We start from the raw sequence: 14601 nt of genomic DNA, 5'->3' as shown, positions 1-14601 counted from the left end.
CACCATTCATTAATAACTGAGTTACAAGTACTAGCTGACTTCTTCTGACCTACCACACTATCAAATAGTTACTTGTCTTAGTCTTTCTGTTAGAAATGATGTTTTTGAAGTTACAGCAGCTCTGTGAAATATTTTGCTAAATGCCAGTTTTCTGGTATTAAAGCATGTCACAGTTTTTGTTTTCTAAGTAATCTGTAATATCTGTTAACCCAGGCTAAAAATGTATAAAATGTTAAAACCATGGAGTAAAACTCAAAACACTTTTCAAAAATTACTTTGAAGTATTGGTGAGCAATTATCTATAAAAAATACAGATCTTCTGCCTTTTTCCAAGCTCTAATGTGGCTGCTTTGAAGAGCACACATCAGATGAGCTATTTTTGTGCCCATGCCTGTGGGAAAGAGTGTATGGAGAAGAAAAGACACTTCAGAGGGCACTTCTCAGCTCTTCAGTTGAAAACAGAGAAAATGCTAGAGAAGTCTGGAGTATTGGTAGCAATAATAATTAGATGAGCTGATAAAGCCCAAGAGTGAGAGGAGCTTTCAGTCACAAATCAGATCTGCTATTAATACCTGAAGTAAATATCCCTTGGAGTAGTAGCCATTCTCTGAAAAGTATGGAGAAAAACCCAAAATAAATGTACAATATGCTGACTCAAGACAAATTAGCATGAGATTTAACTATTCAGTGTTTTCTAAAGTATGTTGCTGGTATCTGCTAGATTAAATGATATACGAATTTATTCTGTGAAGCAGGCACAGCTGTGCTTTCACTAGTGACCAGTTCCAGAATTTAGTCATCGAAATCAGAACTTCCTATTCTAAATCTCAGCTAACTTGAAGAGTTAAATTGTTCATTTAAATAATTGCATTCTGGGGTGGATTGACCCCAGCCAGCAGCTAAGGTAAGCTTTGGTTAGTTTGGGTCACCTGCCTGGGTTGTGTCCTCATCTCCCAACTTCTTCCCCAACCCTGACCTATTTGCTGGGAGCTCAAAGGGGAAAAAAACAGAAAGCCATGACACTGCGCAAGTACTGCTCAGCAGCAAACAAAACACTGGTGCCTTACCAACAGTTCTAGCCACAAATCCAAAATGTGGCACCTATGAAGAAAGTTAACTACATCCTGTCAGATGCTGGACATGTTTCTAACCACAGAAGTTTACCATACTGAATACGTGCAGTAAAAATAATGACAGGTCGAGAAGGTGATAGCACAGGAAGAACAGGGCCCTAACTTGTACTTGATTTTGCTATGTGCTTTCCTGAAGCCCTGAGCTGTATTCCTTTAGTGGGAACTGTCACTTCACCAAGTGCCTAACTATAGACATTGTTGAACATGTAATGTAATCCCTTTTCAGAAACTGGAGTTCTACAGCCCGATTTTTTTTTAAAAATAAACTGTCCTAGGCTTCCTGCAGTGTGAAACTGTATTATTCAGTGTGAATTCCTGAGTGCCTCAGAGCTACCTGGCAGATCAACACAGTGCAGCTCAGCATCATGCAGGGAGCTTTTGTAGAGCAAACTCTTGAGCTTGCAAGCTCAAGCTGCAAAAGTAGTAAAATGCAGGAAACATCACACTCGATGCTGAGACTCCCATCACAAGTACACAGGAGTCAGAAAAGCAAGTAAATTGTTTGCCACTTTTTAAAGCACACAAAAGCCAGTGCAGTTATAACTTCCATGCAACAGAATGCTGACTGTCAGAAAACCATAGTGACTGACAGTTATGCCTTTCTTATTGTAAGTTAAATGTAGTTTTCAATGAAGAACCCATACGGATCACTTCTTCCTTGCTTGTGCTATGTAACTACCATTAGATAAGCAATCAATCAATAAGGACTACTAGCACAAGAAATTACTCCTTATATCCATATGGAAAACAAAGTAGATCAAGGATAATTTCATAGTTTATATAACCATCATCTACTTTTGTCCACCTGTGTGGGTTTTTTTAGTCTGTGAGAGGGAAAAGAGCAAAATAATTTGAGAACATACTTCATTTTAATAAAAATAAGCTTCAGAACACCCAGAGGTCTACCACCCATCCCTAGCTAAGGAATTCAGAGCTACTGGTGTACCTGCTGGGTACCTGGCTCCTGGTGCTATTGTGTTGCCTCAGAAAGTGGGACTTTCAGTTGAAGTGGTACAGATGTATTAAAGGAGCATGGCAAAGAGAAAAGGGGAAAAGGGGAAAAAGCTTAAAGATAAGAATTTTGATAGATATGCTTCCCTTGCCAGCTCTTGCCTACAAGGTGTGACTCTTGTATACACTTAATGCTGTTCAGAAAATTAATCAAGTGCATTCCACAGTGAGGGGAAATGGACGGGTTGGTTCACTCACCAACAATTAAATACAGGTGTTCATAGGGTAGGGTAGAGTGAAGCTGCTATTTAACAGTGCATGAAATGCTACACAACCTTTTGGTCAGGGTGGGAAGAATGCAATAACAATTTGAAAGCACAGAGGAAGTGACAGACTATAATTACTCGCTGCAAGCAGTAAAATGGGGCCAGTGCCCCACCTCTTCTACAAAACAGTAAGAATCCTTAACTAAAGCATATTATTATTTGGTTTTGTCTTAAAAGCAAAGAGCTGAGCAGTGTAACGTTGAGGCAGTAGCTCAGTACTTACTCGATGGTTGCAAATGGTGGAATAATGAGTTCCCTGCCATTTCAGTTCCAGACTGGTGACAACAGAAATAGAGGCTGTACTGAAGTGACAAATCTGCTGCACAAGCTACCGTGGCAGGTAAAGTGTATCACTTAGCTTACACAGCAAAAATGACCCTTTATTATGCTGCATTTTCTACAACTGCAGCCACTATTTACCAGCTGTAATGGTGTAGTATAACAAATTACAAACCTGTAGTATAAACACCAGTGAGTGCTGCCTGCTAAATCATCAGCACCACTTTTATCCAGTATTTTTTACATGGATGGAAGATCTAACTTTATTCTCCAGATGGACTGTATTTTGTCATGAAATACAACTGCAAGCAACCTGTATGTATGTAAACCACTAAACTGTATTGCACGTAATACCAAAATTTTGTCCTTAGTTCTCTGTTATGCTGTGATCATAAACAATGCCATCATTAATGTCTTATTTTACTTTAGCTGGTCAAGAAGCAGAACTATTTTTTAGGACATCTACTGTAAATTTAACAAAAAAATTTTTAGAATTTTAATAAATGGGAAAAAAACCTCTAAAATTGTCATTTCAGGGTTCCGAAGTCACTGTGAATCAATAAGTTTGTACCATATTTACTGCTATTAAATATAAAAAATAATTATTTTGAAATGCAATAGTTAAGCTTGTATATGAACCTATAATAAAAACTTTTAAGTCAAAACAAGAAAGATTTTTGATAGTGCAATGTCTAGAAATGGCTACAGGTTACTCCGAGAGATTACCCTTTATTTTTATTTCCTTTCTATGAGGTTGAATTTTTCCATTTGAATATGCAAGTCAGTTTCTGAGAGATTTACTTACCTCTGACTTTTCAAAATGCTGAGTTACTTTTTTGGTATACTTTCAAACATAGAAGGATTTAGAACTGAAATGAAGTGCAGTCAGGTTTCAGATGATGACTCCACTATGTTATTCTTATTTTCATTATTAAATGGTTTACATCAATGACTAGGAAGTAATTACCAGGGTGCCTTTCTTTCACAATTTCTCAAACAGTACAGGATGTTTAACTTGCCATTGGTTAGATAAGAATATTCAGTCCCAGTCCACTCCTTTGTGCACCGGTTCTCCTCTCACAGGTGTTCTTCCCTGATTCTCTATGGTGAAATTTTCTTGATCTTCCTAAGTGGAAAAGAAATGTCTGAAATAAAAGCCCTAAGTCTTGTCAGCTTGAAGGTACACAGACATAGACCACTTTAAATGTAGATGGATAAGTACATTCTGTGTTACCAAAAAAAAAAAAAAAAAAAAAAAAAAAAGAGAGAAAAGTGGACATTTGGGATCCATTGAGGTAATGGTGAAAGGACCTGAGTTTCCACCAAAAGCATTGATGCAATTTCACCAGCAGCTGTTGTGGTCTACAGTGTGTCTATATTGTATTGGGAGGTGGAAGTACTGGTACCAGTTTCCTGGATGACTCTGCGTCCTTTAGGCTTTCTAGCTCTTTTTTCCTCACAAAAGTAAGTGCTCTCTGTAGAGTTTGACATAGCAGTAAAATATGACAAGAACCCAGCTTTGGGAGGAGGAAGAACTTGTGGTTCCTGGCCATGTGCTTAATCATTTCAAAGCAGCTTTGAGGTGGGTAACATAAGTACATTGAAAGAGTCTGAGCAATCTGCCTTCCCAAACTGGAAGCATTATAGGCTAATGGAAAGCCATTAGACAATCAAGACTCTCAAATCCTTGTGAAAGTCATTTATCTTTACCACAGTTTCCCTGGCAGAAAAAAATGGGGATAAAACACTTACCACTTTTTGTTATCATTAAATAAAAAGAAAAATAGCATTCAATTACTATGTGTTGTGCTCTGGAACAGCAATTAGGTTTTGGACTACTCACAATAAAGTGGATAACAATTATCTTAGATTCCAAGATAGAAAAAATTAATTTTCAGTGTACTAACGGTGAAGCGGAAGCATTATTTTTGCTAGTGAACTTTATATGCTAGCAACATTTTGACTGAAATTTAAAAAATTACTCTAAATTCTAAAAACAGCCAGATGACTATTAGAGTATTGACCCAAGGCTTTACAGTGGAGTATAAAATGGCTTGCTCTGATAGTTTTCATGGCCTGTGAAGCAGAGCTGCTTTGTAACTCTGTAAGAAGTTCAGCCATGAGGCCTTCAAGGAATGAGAGACTTAAATCAGTGAGAAGTGCTGGAAAAGAGCGGCACAAGTGAGGGAAATCTAATAAACAGAGAAGCAATAGAGTGCAGGAGGGAGGAACGTGCATGGAAAAGCAGCTTTGGTGAGTGTTGGTGTAGTGGGGAACAAGACTGAAACGGCTGTGGTATGAGAAAAAGAGCAGCAGTATGACTCCAGTGCCTTGTTCCTCTCTTGTCAGCTCCATTGTGCCTCCACAGTAACACAAGCGAACTTTGGGCTGCTGCTAAGAATAAGCAGCAAAACTGCAGAGGAGGTGGGCAGAGTGGGTGTATATAAAATAAAGAATGGACAAATAACTATTTTGATTCTGCTTAGTTGCAGTAGAGAGATGTTTTCGACACAGGCAGAGAGGGTGGTTTTGGGAGCCTTCAGGGTAAATGGCACTCAGTATTCACACAGGCCACACATGGGGATTGTACACGCATATGCACAGAAACATTTGCAAAAACAAATCCTTTTCGCAGGCTGTCTCAGCAAACATCTTAGAACTCTGCACTTCACCCACAGTGCCAGAGGATGCTTTAGGACCTTCATGATTGTTGTTCACGCAACACTGCCAGATGTCAAGAAACACATCCTGTAAAACAGAAAGAGATCAAACAAAAATAGTAAGCACAAATTTTACATTAGAAAGAAACACAGAATATGCTTGCTGAGTATGCAAATTGTCCCTAAAAAAGGTGGGCTTCCAGGTGTTTCAAGACAAGGGAGAGGAGATACATGTCACATCACTGACAAGTGATGTGCCTCAAGGGTCCATGTTGTGACCATCAGTGACACAGACAGTGGGATCGAGTGCACTCTCAGCAAATTTGAGAATGACACCTAGCTGAATGGTGCAGTGGACACTCCTGAGGGTGCCATCCAGAGGGACCTGGACAAGCTCGAGAAGTGGGCCCATGCAAACCTCATGAGGTTCAACAAGGCTAAATACAAGATCCTGCACATGAGTTGGGGCAACCCCAGTATCAATACAGGCTGGGGGATGAATGGATTGAGAGTAGTCCTGGGGAGGAGAACTTAGAGCACTGGTGGATGGAAAATTGGACATGAGCCAGCAATGTGCACTTGCAGCCCAGGAAGTCAATTGTATCCTGGGCTTCATCAAAAGCAGCGTGGCCAGCAGATCGAGGGAGGTGATTCTGCCCCTTTGCTCTGCTCTGGTGAGACCCCACCGGGAGTCCTGTGTCCAGCTCTGGAGCCCTCAGCACAGGAAAGACATGGACCTATCGGAGAGGGGCCAGAGGAGGCCACAAAAATGATCAGAGGGCTGGAACAGCTCTGCTGTGAGGACAGGCTGAGAGAGTTGGGGTTGCTCAGCCTGGAGAAAGAGAAGGCTCCAGGGAGACCTTGTAGTGGCCTTTCAGTACTTAGAAGGGTCCAATAAGAATGATGGGGACAGACTTTTTAGCCGGGCCCATTACATCAAGACAAGGGATAATGGTTTTAAACTAAAAGAGGGGAGATTCAGACTATATATGAGGAAGAAATTTTTTACTGTGGGGGCGGTGAAACTTTTGAACAGGTTTGCCTAGAATGGTGGTAGATGCCCCATGCCTGGAAAAGTCAAGGCCAGGCTGGATGGGGCTCTGAGCAGCTTGGTCTAGTTGAAAATGCCCCTGCTTATGGCAGGGGGCTTGGACTAGATCACCTTCAAAGGTTCCTTCCAGCCAAACTATTCTATGATTCTATGATATATCTCTGCCTGTTTCAGTTTTTCCATGCAGATGCAATTCTGTGTCATTATTAACTCTAACCTGGAGACCTTAAGCTAGACATGCCTTTGTGTGTGCGTCTGAGTGTGCTATAACTAGCAAATGAAGTAAAACTGAACAGCTATGTCTGTTGTGTATGAGGCAAGTAAAACCAACTGCAAGAAGTGCCACAATGTTTCAAGGTTTTATGTGAGAGCCCAATCACTTTTCTTTGTAAAATGACATTTTCATATTGGCTTTTGAGACCAAATGCTTTATCAAAGCTACCTGAAATAAGAGATACAAAAAAGTGTTAGTCTGTGTTACACTTCTCACGAAATCTTGAAATCAGCAACTGTCGGTTGAGTGTAGCATGAGTTTTCTGTGTCTTCCGCATGTACCAGTTCTCCCTGTGTACTGTTCCTCTGTTCTCTTGTTGTTTTGAATCTGCGGCCACATGCTCTATAGTCAGGACTTGGAGAAAACCAGTAAGGAATTAGTTAATAAAATACATCTTTCTCTTTCCCAGAACAATCTTCCTGAGAGACCACACCCAGCTCCAGCCCATGTGGAATTTTGTGCCTGAAGCAGAGAGCCCTTTGTGAACCAGAGCAGCCCACTGCCTTGCTGGAGACCAGGTGGCAGAGCACTTGGCACAGGGACATCAGCCTGAGCTTCCTGCTTTTCAAGTGAGGGGAAGAGCTCTTGGCTGGGGCTATTGCAACTAATAAACAGCGAATATTAGTTAACACCAGGACTTTAATCTTGTTTCCACACCTCAGTTCAACACCGCAGCTTCTAAGGCTGAGGTCTTGTGCTGTTTCTGCCCTTTGTCATTATTTTATTTAGATCAAATCTGTATCACTCTTTAAAGAAAACTTTGTACAAATTTTTGGCAAAGTGAGTGATTTAAGGATGTTATCTCGTTGCTGCAATGATTTGTTGTTGCTGGTGCTGAAGAATTAATCAAAGACTGTATGGCAAGGTGGTCACCAAGCAGGGGTTCACTGCCTGGCTCCCATGCCTCCAGCCAGATGGTGTTTCCTGCTCCCAGAGGTTATCGATGGTTGGAAGGTGATCAGGAGGTTAAAACAAAGCTCAGTAAAACAGTGAGGTAATTATAATGCTGTACCTACTTATGTAAATGGTTGAATTCTGGGAAAATCTGCATGTCTGATTGTCATCTGGTGGTGGAGGGGGTGGGGAACAAAAAACAAAAAAACACATACCAAACCCCAGACTGTAGTGTAGGTAGCTGCTTGCAGTAAGCAGATCAGAAACTACTTCTGCTCAAGCTAAAGAAGCAAAAAGTTGTACAATGTGGAACTCCAAAACTGTTCTTGATCACTTCACAGCTATCTTGTGGATATCAAAGGCCAGATTTACTTTCTGCATCTTCTCTGTCTGCTGTGGGTACAGGAAGAGTTACTCTTATAAATAAGAATTGACCCTACAGTCTGTGTCAATTGGATTGTGCCATTGTTAAGTTCATATACATATTAAAAAAAAAAAACAAAAACAAAGAGAGAAGGTATTCAAATTGAAATTCCCACAAGAGGTGTGATTTTTAGAACAAGATATATAATATGTACTTGATACACAGGTGATGTGTACTTAATTTTTTGCATCATGATATGAGCAGGCTAACTTTGCTAAATTATTATCAACAGAGAATTAGTGTTAGCGACAAGCACAAATGGTGCAAGAAGGTGTCAATAGCACTCTAGAGTAACTCAGCGAATGTAGCTCCTCATGTTTGAAGCCAGATACCTGCTCTTACTACAGTGGTTTGCAATGCCTAGCCTGAAATGCCATAATAAGTAGCTTGCTGCCAGTCTGCTCAGCCATGCTGATTAATGTTTAGCAGTAACGTATCAGTTCTGTCTGGCTGTCCAGACACCAGAGAGCTCCAAACTTGACAGTGATGGACTGTTCCTAGCCATCTGAAGGAAAACAGGAAAACATGCAAACAGTTAATACCAAATAGTGGAGCAGTTCTTCAAAAAGAATACAGAACACACAAACTTTTTAAAAAATTCTTTCTGACTTAATCCAGTAGAGTGTCCCCTTAAAAGGAATCTGTATAGCACTTAATTAAAGATTAGAGTGGGAGATGAGTAGGAGTTGGATACACCGCCAGTATAAGTGTATGTTCCTTTTTCATTAGTAAGGGTTGATGTTTCCCTTTTTTGTTTATAAGTGATACACTACAGGTAATGGCAGAGCTGCTAGTCTCTCCACCTGAGAGAGCTGGATCCTAAAAAGGACTGAAAGATAAATTAAGTCATAGTATTCCTCCTCCACAATAATGTCCACATAGTTTTGGGTAATTAAAAGATTTCTGTATTCCTCAACCCATCTTTAACAGACTACACAATTGTTTCCATGACATAATGAGCTCCAGCAACTGCTATCCTGGCCTGGATTCAAGCTGATTATCTGCATCTATTTCCAATTCACAGCTATAAAATTTCAATGTTTGTTATAAATCCTTTTTTGCAACTGCATGCTCAAGGACACAGACTTGCATCCAGGTTTGAAAAATTCTGGACATTCTAGGGATACGTGTTTTGTTAAGACACACACTAGAAATTGAGTTGTTTGAGAACTAAGAATTCCCCTGACTGTTTAACAAAATAAGTGTAAGACTTTGCTTAGGTTTCAGAAACTTCATTCAGTTCCCAAGCTCCCCTCCACCTAACTATTACCAGGTTAAACTGAAATCTATGTAGATTCAGCATTTCCTGCCTGAGTGCTCTTGAAGTAAAATTCCAGAGCTTCATCAAAGCCACACAGGATATTCTCACCATAAATGTTTAATACTGAATATTTAAGGTTATTCCAATAAATCAGGGATAGTAAGGAGCAGGAAAAGGTCCTTTGCTAGAGACTGGCAGGGAAGCAGATGGCTAGGGTAGCCTGAGGGATAAAGCCTCTTGTTAAGTAAAAGAAGAAAATATAGAGTCATAGAATCATTTTTGTTTGAAGAGACCTTTAAGATTGAGTCCAACTGTTAACCTAACACTGCCAAGTTCACCTCTAAACCATGTCCCTAAGAACCTCATCTATACGTCTTGTAAACACCTCCAGGGATCATGACTCAACCTCTTCCCTGCGCAACCTGTTCCAGTGCTTGATAACCCTTTCGTGAAGACATTTTTCCTCATATGCAATGTAAACTTGCCCTGGCACCACTTGAGGCCATTTCCTCTCATCCTATCACTTGTTACTTCGGAGAAGAGACCAACACCCTCCATGCTACAACCTCCTGTCAGGTAGTTGCAGACAGTGGTAAGGTCTCCCCCCAGCCTCCTTTTCTCCAGGGAAAACAAGCCCAGTTCCCTTAGCTGCTCCTCACAAGACGCATGCTCCAGGCCGCCCACCAGCTTTGTTGCCCTTCTCTGAACTCTCTCCAGCATCACAATGTCTTTCTTATAGTGAGGGGGCCCAAAACTGAACACAGGATTCAAGGTGAGGCCTCATCAGCACCGAGTACAGGGGGACAATCACTGCCCTAGTCCTGCTGGCCACACTAGTTCTGATACAAGCCAGGATGCTGTTGGCCTTTTTGGCCACCTGGGCACACTGCTGGCTCATGTTCAGCCAGCTGTCAATCAACACCCCCAGGTCCTTTTCCCCCAAGCAGCTTTCCAGCCACTCTTCCCTGAGCCTGTAACGCTGCCTGGGGTTGTTGTGGCCCAAGTGCAGGACGTGGCACTTGGCCTTGTTGAACCTCATACAATTGGCCTCAGCCCAACGATCCAGCCAGTCCAGATCCCTCTATAGACCCTTCCTACCCTCCAGTAGACCAACACTCTTACCCAGCTTGATATCATCTTCAAACTTACTAAAGGTGCACTCAATCCCCTCATCCAGGTCATTGATAAAAAGATTAAACATCTCAATACTGAGCCCTGGGGAACACAACTTGTGACAGGCCACCATCTGGATTTGACTCCACCACAACTCTTTGGGCCCAGCCATCCAGCCAGTTCTTTAGGCAGTGAAGAGTATGCCCATCCAGGCCATGAGTTGCCAGTTTCTCCAGGAGAATGCTGTGGTAAACAGTGTCAAAGACTTCACTAAAGGCCAGGTAGCAAACATCCACAGCCTTTCCTTCATCCACTAAGTGGGTCACCTTGTCATAGAAGGAGATCAGGTTTGGTCAAGCAAGACCTGCCTTTCATGAACCCATGCTGACTGGGCCTGATCACTTGGTTGTCCTGTATGTGATGCATGATGTCACTCAGGATGATCTGTTCCATGACCCTCCCTGGTACTGAGGTCAGACTGACAGTCCTGTAGTTCCCCAGATCCTCCTTCTGGCCCTTATTGTAGATGGGCGTCACATTTGCCAAATTCCAGTCAACTGGGACCTCCTCCGTTATACAGGACTGCTGACAAATGATAGAAAGTGGTTTGGTGAGCATCTCCGCCAGCTCCCTCAGAACCCTTGGATGTCAAATCTGTTGATTCTTTACAATGACATAATGGTGCAATGCATTCTGGAGGTTATGAGATTCATAACCAAATTAGGCAAACACTTTCAAAACACAGCCATCAAATAAAGTAGAAGGTACTCTTCTCAGATTTGAAGCTGTTGGAAGAAGCATCATGAAAGGAGAGGCAGTGGATACAAGAGGGCAGAACTTCATTCAAAGTTCGGAATAGGAGACACCTTTAGGGAAAAAAAAAAAAAAAAAGCAAGCTTGCCAAACAATTGTTTTTAATGTTCTTTTTTTAAAGAAACATGAAGAAATGTGAAATGCTCTTGTTGTTTCCTCCAAGTGTATTGCCTAGTACAATTTAATGTGTTCTTTTAGAAATATGTGAAATCTTTGCAATAAAAGTAACAGTTTTCAGCAATTTTCACACTTCATTTCTAGCCTGTAAATGAGCCTACCTTGCCAAAAACATTGTTTTATTTTGTGAATGTTTTAAAAAGGGCCTTTGCTAATGGAAAAATATCTCCTTTCCAGGAAAACTGAAGTTCATCTGAACAGAAAGTACTGCTGAAATTAGAAAGGTTAGCATAGCTCAAAAGCTTTAACCAGGAGAATTAGTAAGACCTTCCTTTGATCCCTGCAGGTGCAAAGTCCCAAACTTTCATTCCTCAACTAATTAGTGCAAAACAGAAATTTTCCTCACTGAAGTGCAATATGACTACCATTACAAAACAACATGACTTGCAGAATTGCTGGAACAGATTGGCCCCAAGTCCACCAGGCCCTACAGTCATGAAAAGTATATGGTATATTTGTGATGAGGGTAGAATGACTGTTCCTGCCATACACTGCCCAGCCTCCAGTAGCCAATGTTTTCAACATTTCTATCTCAAGACTCCAAGTTCCACAACTTGAATGTGTGGAAAAAGTGAGCACTTCTTCTGTTAATGTTAAGTCTATGTATGATAATTTCACTGCATGTCCCCATTGCAAATTGCATTAGAGCCTTCTTTACTGTTCTTCACTATGGTAATAATTTCATTAACCTCTGTGATTCCTTTCCCCATGCTTCATCCTGCCTCAGTCCTCATTTACCAAACTGCAGAATCATTTTTACTCATCTTCTGTATGACCACTGTTTCATACCGCTCTTCATTCTTGTTATCCTTCTCTGAATTTTTTTTTCCTTATTCTGCAAAAATTACTTTGAGATAACAGTACAAAAGCCGCACAAAATCGTCAATTCTGTATACATAATAGATTACTACAGCATTACACTTCTTACGTCATTTCAGTGATGATCTCAAAGTAAAACCTGAGAATTTAATTCTTAATTAACTTTTCAAGCAGCCATCTCAAATAAACGCACCGTTCAAGCACTGTGCAGTGAATACCAGTACTCATGCTTTGCCTAAGGAATGAAAAACAGTTTATCATAGCTGATAATGTGGAACAGTAAGGAATACTTTCAGTGCTAAATTGCACTAACCTTGACAGTTTGTCATTGGATGTCTGCAGAGCTGTGTAACTACAAATTACAGCTTTCACAAGATTTCCAGGTGAGAACAGTTTTATCACACATAGAAAATTACTTCGGGGGGCTGACATTCCAAAAGTGGTACAGTAAGCAATTGATGGAAGATTCTTCAACATAGTTTTTACCAGTTGTAATTGTCAAGGGTTTATAGCAGATGCCTCTATATCACAAACAAGCTTTTGACTAGTATGTTTGTAATATCAGACTTCCTCTATTTTTGAAAAGAGAATTTTACTAATAAAATACACATATAGGCAAGAATTCACACCCTTGACAATTTATACCAAAAACCAAGAAGAGACCAGTACATATGAGTACAATTTCAAGGATAAGTTAACTGAAAACAAAAATAAGAACTCTGCTGATTTTTTTATTGAATGAGATATGCAAAGCAAACAGGGATAACTGCGTGTATGCAATTATTTCACTTTTTCTTCTCTCTTGGAAATCAGTTGGTTCTAATCTTTGGGCTTAAGTAATGAATAGGAATTAATTTAAGTCAGTAGGAAATAGGGCTGATACTTGCATGTTCAACATATTCCAAATGAATGGGTTTTTACATCATATATCATACCAAATATCCAGTTCTAGAAGAGTCTGATCACAAATAAGTTTCATTCAGATCAGCAGTGACAAAGTAGCTACTACTAAAGTTCTAAAGCAAATGCCTTTAAAGAATAATGTAGGAAATGTATAACTTTAATTGGTTCTGGAGAAACCTTTTTCTTCTTCTTTTTCACCTGAAAAACATGTTTTTGCACTCATTTTAGTTCATTTAAACTAACAGTTTTCCCCTTTTTTTTTTTTTTTAATTAAGATTATTTTTATTAACATCACTGGAGATAGATACCAGCATTTCCACACTAAGTGAAATCTCTCAAGGCTACGAAATGGCTCAATGTGGTTGACACTTGCATTTTTTTTTCTAAACTAACCCAAGTTTTTACACTTAGGCAGCAGAGTGAGGTAAAAATGAAACAGAAAAGGCAAGGAAGAGATAGCATTATCTTTGACGTGATCTGGTAAACAAGAAGTATCACCTGCCTGCATTCTCTTTTATCCCCCCAGCACACATATCCCCCACCCCAAAACAGCAACTGTGACATCCTGTAACTTGAAACCAACACTTTAAAGCAGTTTAGTGTTGTGTAAATTACAGAGTCTGCTACACAAATAATTTGCACTGAAATGTTTATCAGCTCTCTGACATAGCTGCTTCCATTTATAGCTTATAAACTTTTTTTTACTGGTTCCTTCACTTCTGATAACATGGCTTGAGAACAGGTGGTGCAAATGCTGGGCAATTATGAGAGCCTCTGTTTGTGCGTGTGTGGTCTCCTGGTTTGCAAGGCCACTGACCACATACGAAGGCATTGTAAAAAAGTCTCAAAGTCAGATTATCAGCTGCTGTTGCTGAGCGCTGCCCTAGCTGCAGCTGGAGGCTTTCTGGACTGTAAACAGCTTGGTTGAAGGGTTAAAAGTTCAGAATTATCAAAATCTGCAATTAAGAACAAAATTTATTCAAAGTAAACCACAAAATATTTTTAAATCTTACATGTGGAAGTAGTGTGGCTGAGTAATTGTCCAGTATTCTAGTGTAAAGCTGGTTTCTTAGTAAGGATCAGAAAGTGATATGTTGGCCAAGGCAGGAGTGGTTATTTTTGTCACGTGTTACCATTGCATCCTTAGAGATTTTGCAGCAAACCTTGCCGGAATAAACTGGCTATCCAGAGATAAATTAGGATCAAGCTAATCTTATATTCTCTTATATTCTGTCAGGTTGGAAAAGGAAGAGTTGTTCGGTTTTCTTTGCAGGCAGGGGTAAAACCCTTCTGCAGTCTTATTTTGAAAATATCCTCCAGGAGATTCCTTGCAAATTCTTCTTAATCAATTAGAAGTATCCACCTGTAGAGGCAGAATTCTGCCTAATTCAGGATTCAGATATTCATTTTGGCAAAACAACAATAAAGTGTTGCGATTAATAATCTCTGATCAAGTAAGGATCAAACTAATGGCAAAATCTTGCGAATTATTAATTACTGGTTTAAAGGCTTTCTTTAATTTG

This window comes from Streptopelia decaocto (assembly GCF_964273445.1).
Source record: "Streptopelia decaocto genome assembly, chromosome: Z".
Taxonomy (NCBI): domain Eukaryota; kingdom Metazoa; phylum Chordata; class Aves; order Columbiformes; family Columbidae; genus Streptopelia; species Streptopelia decaocto.
Note: the sequence above shows the minus strand (reverse complement) of the source record.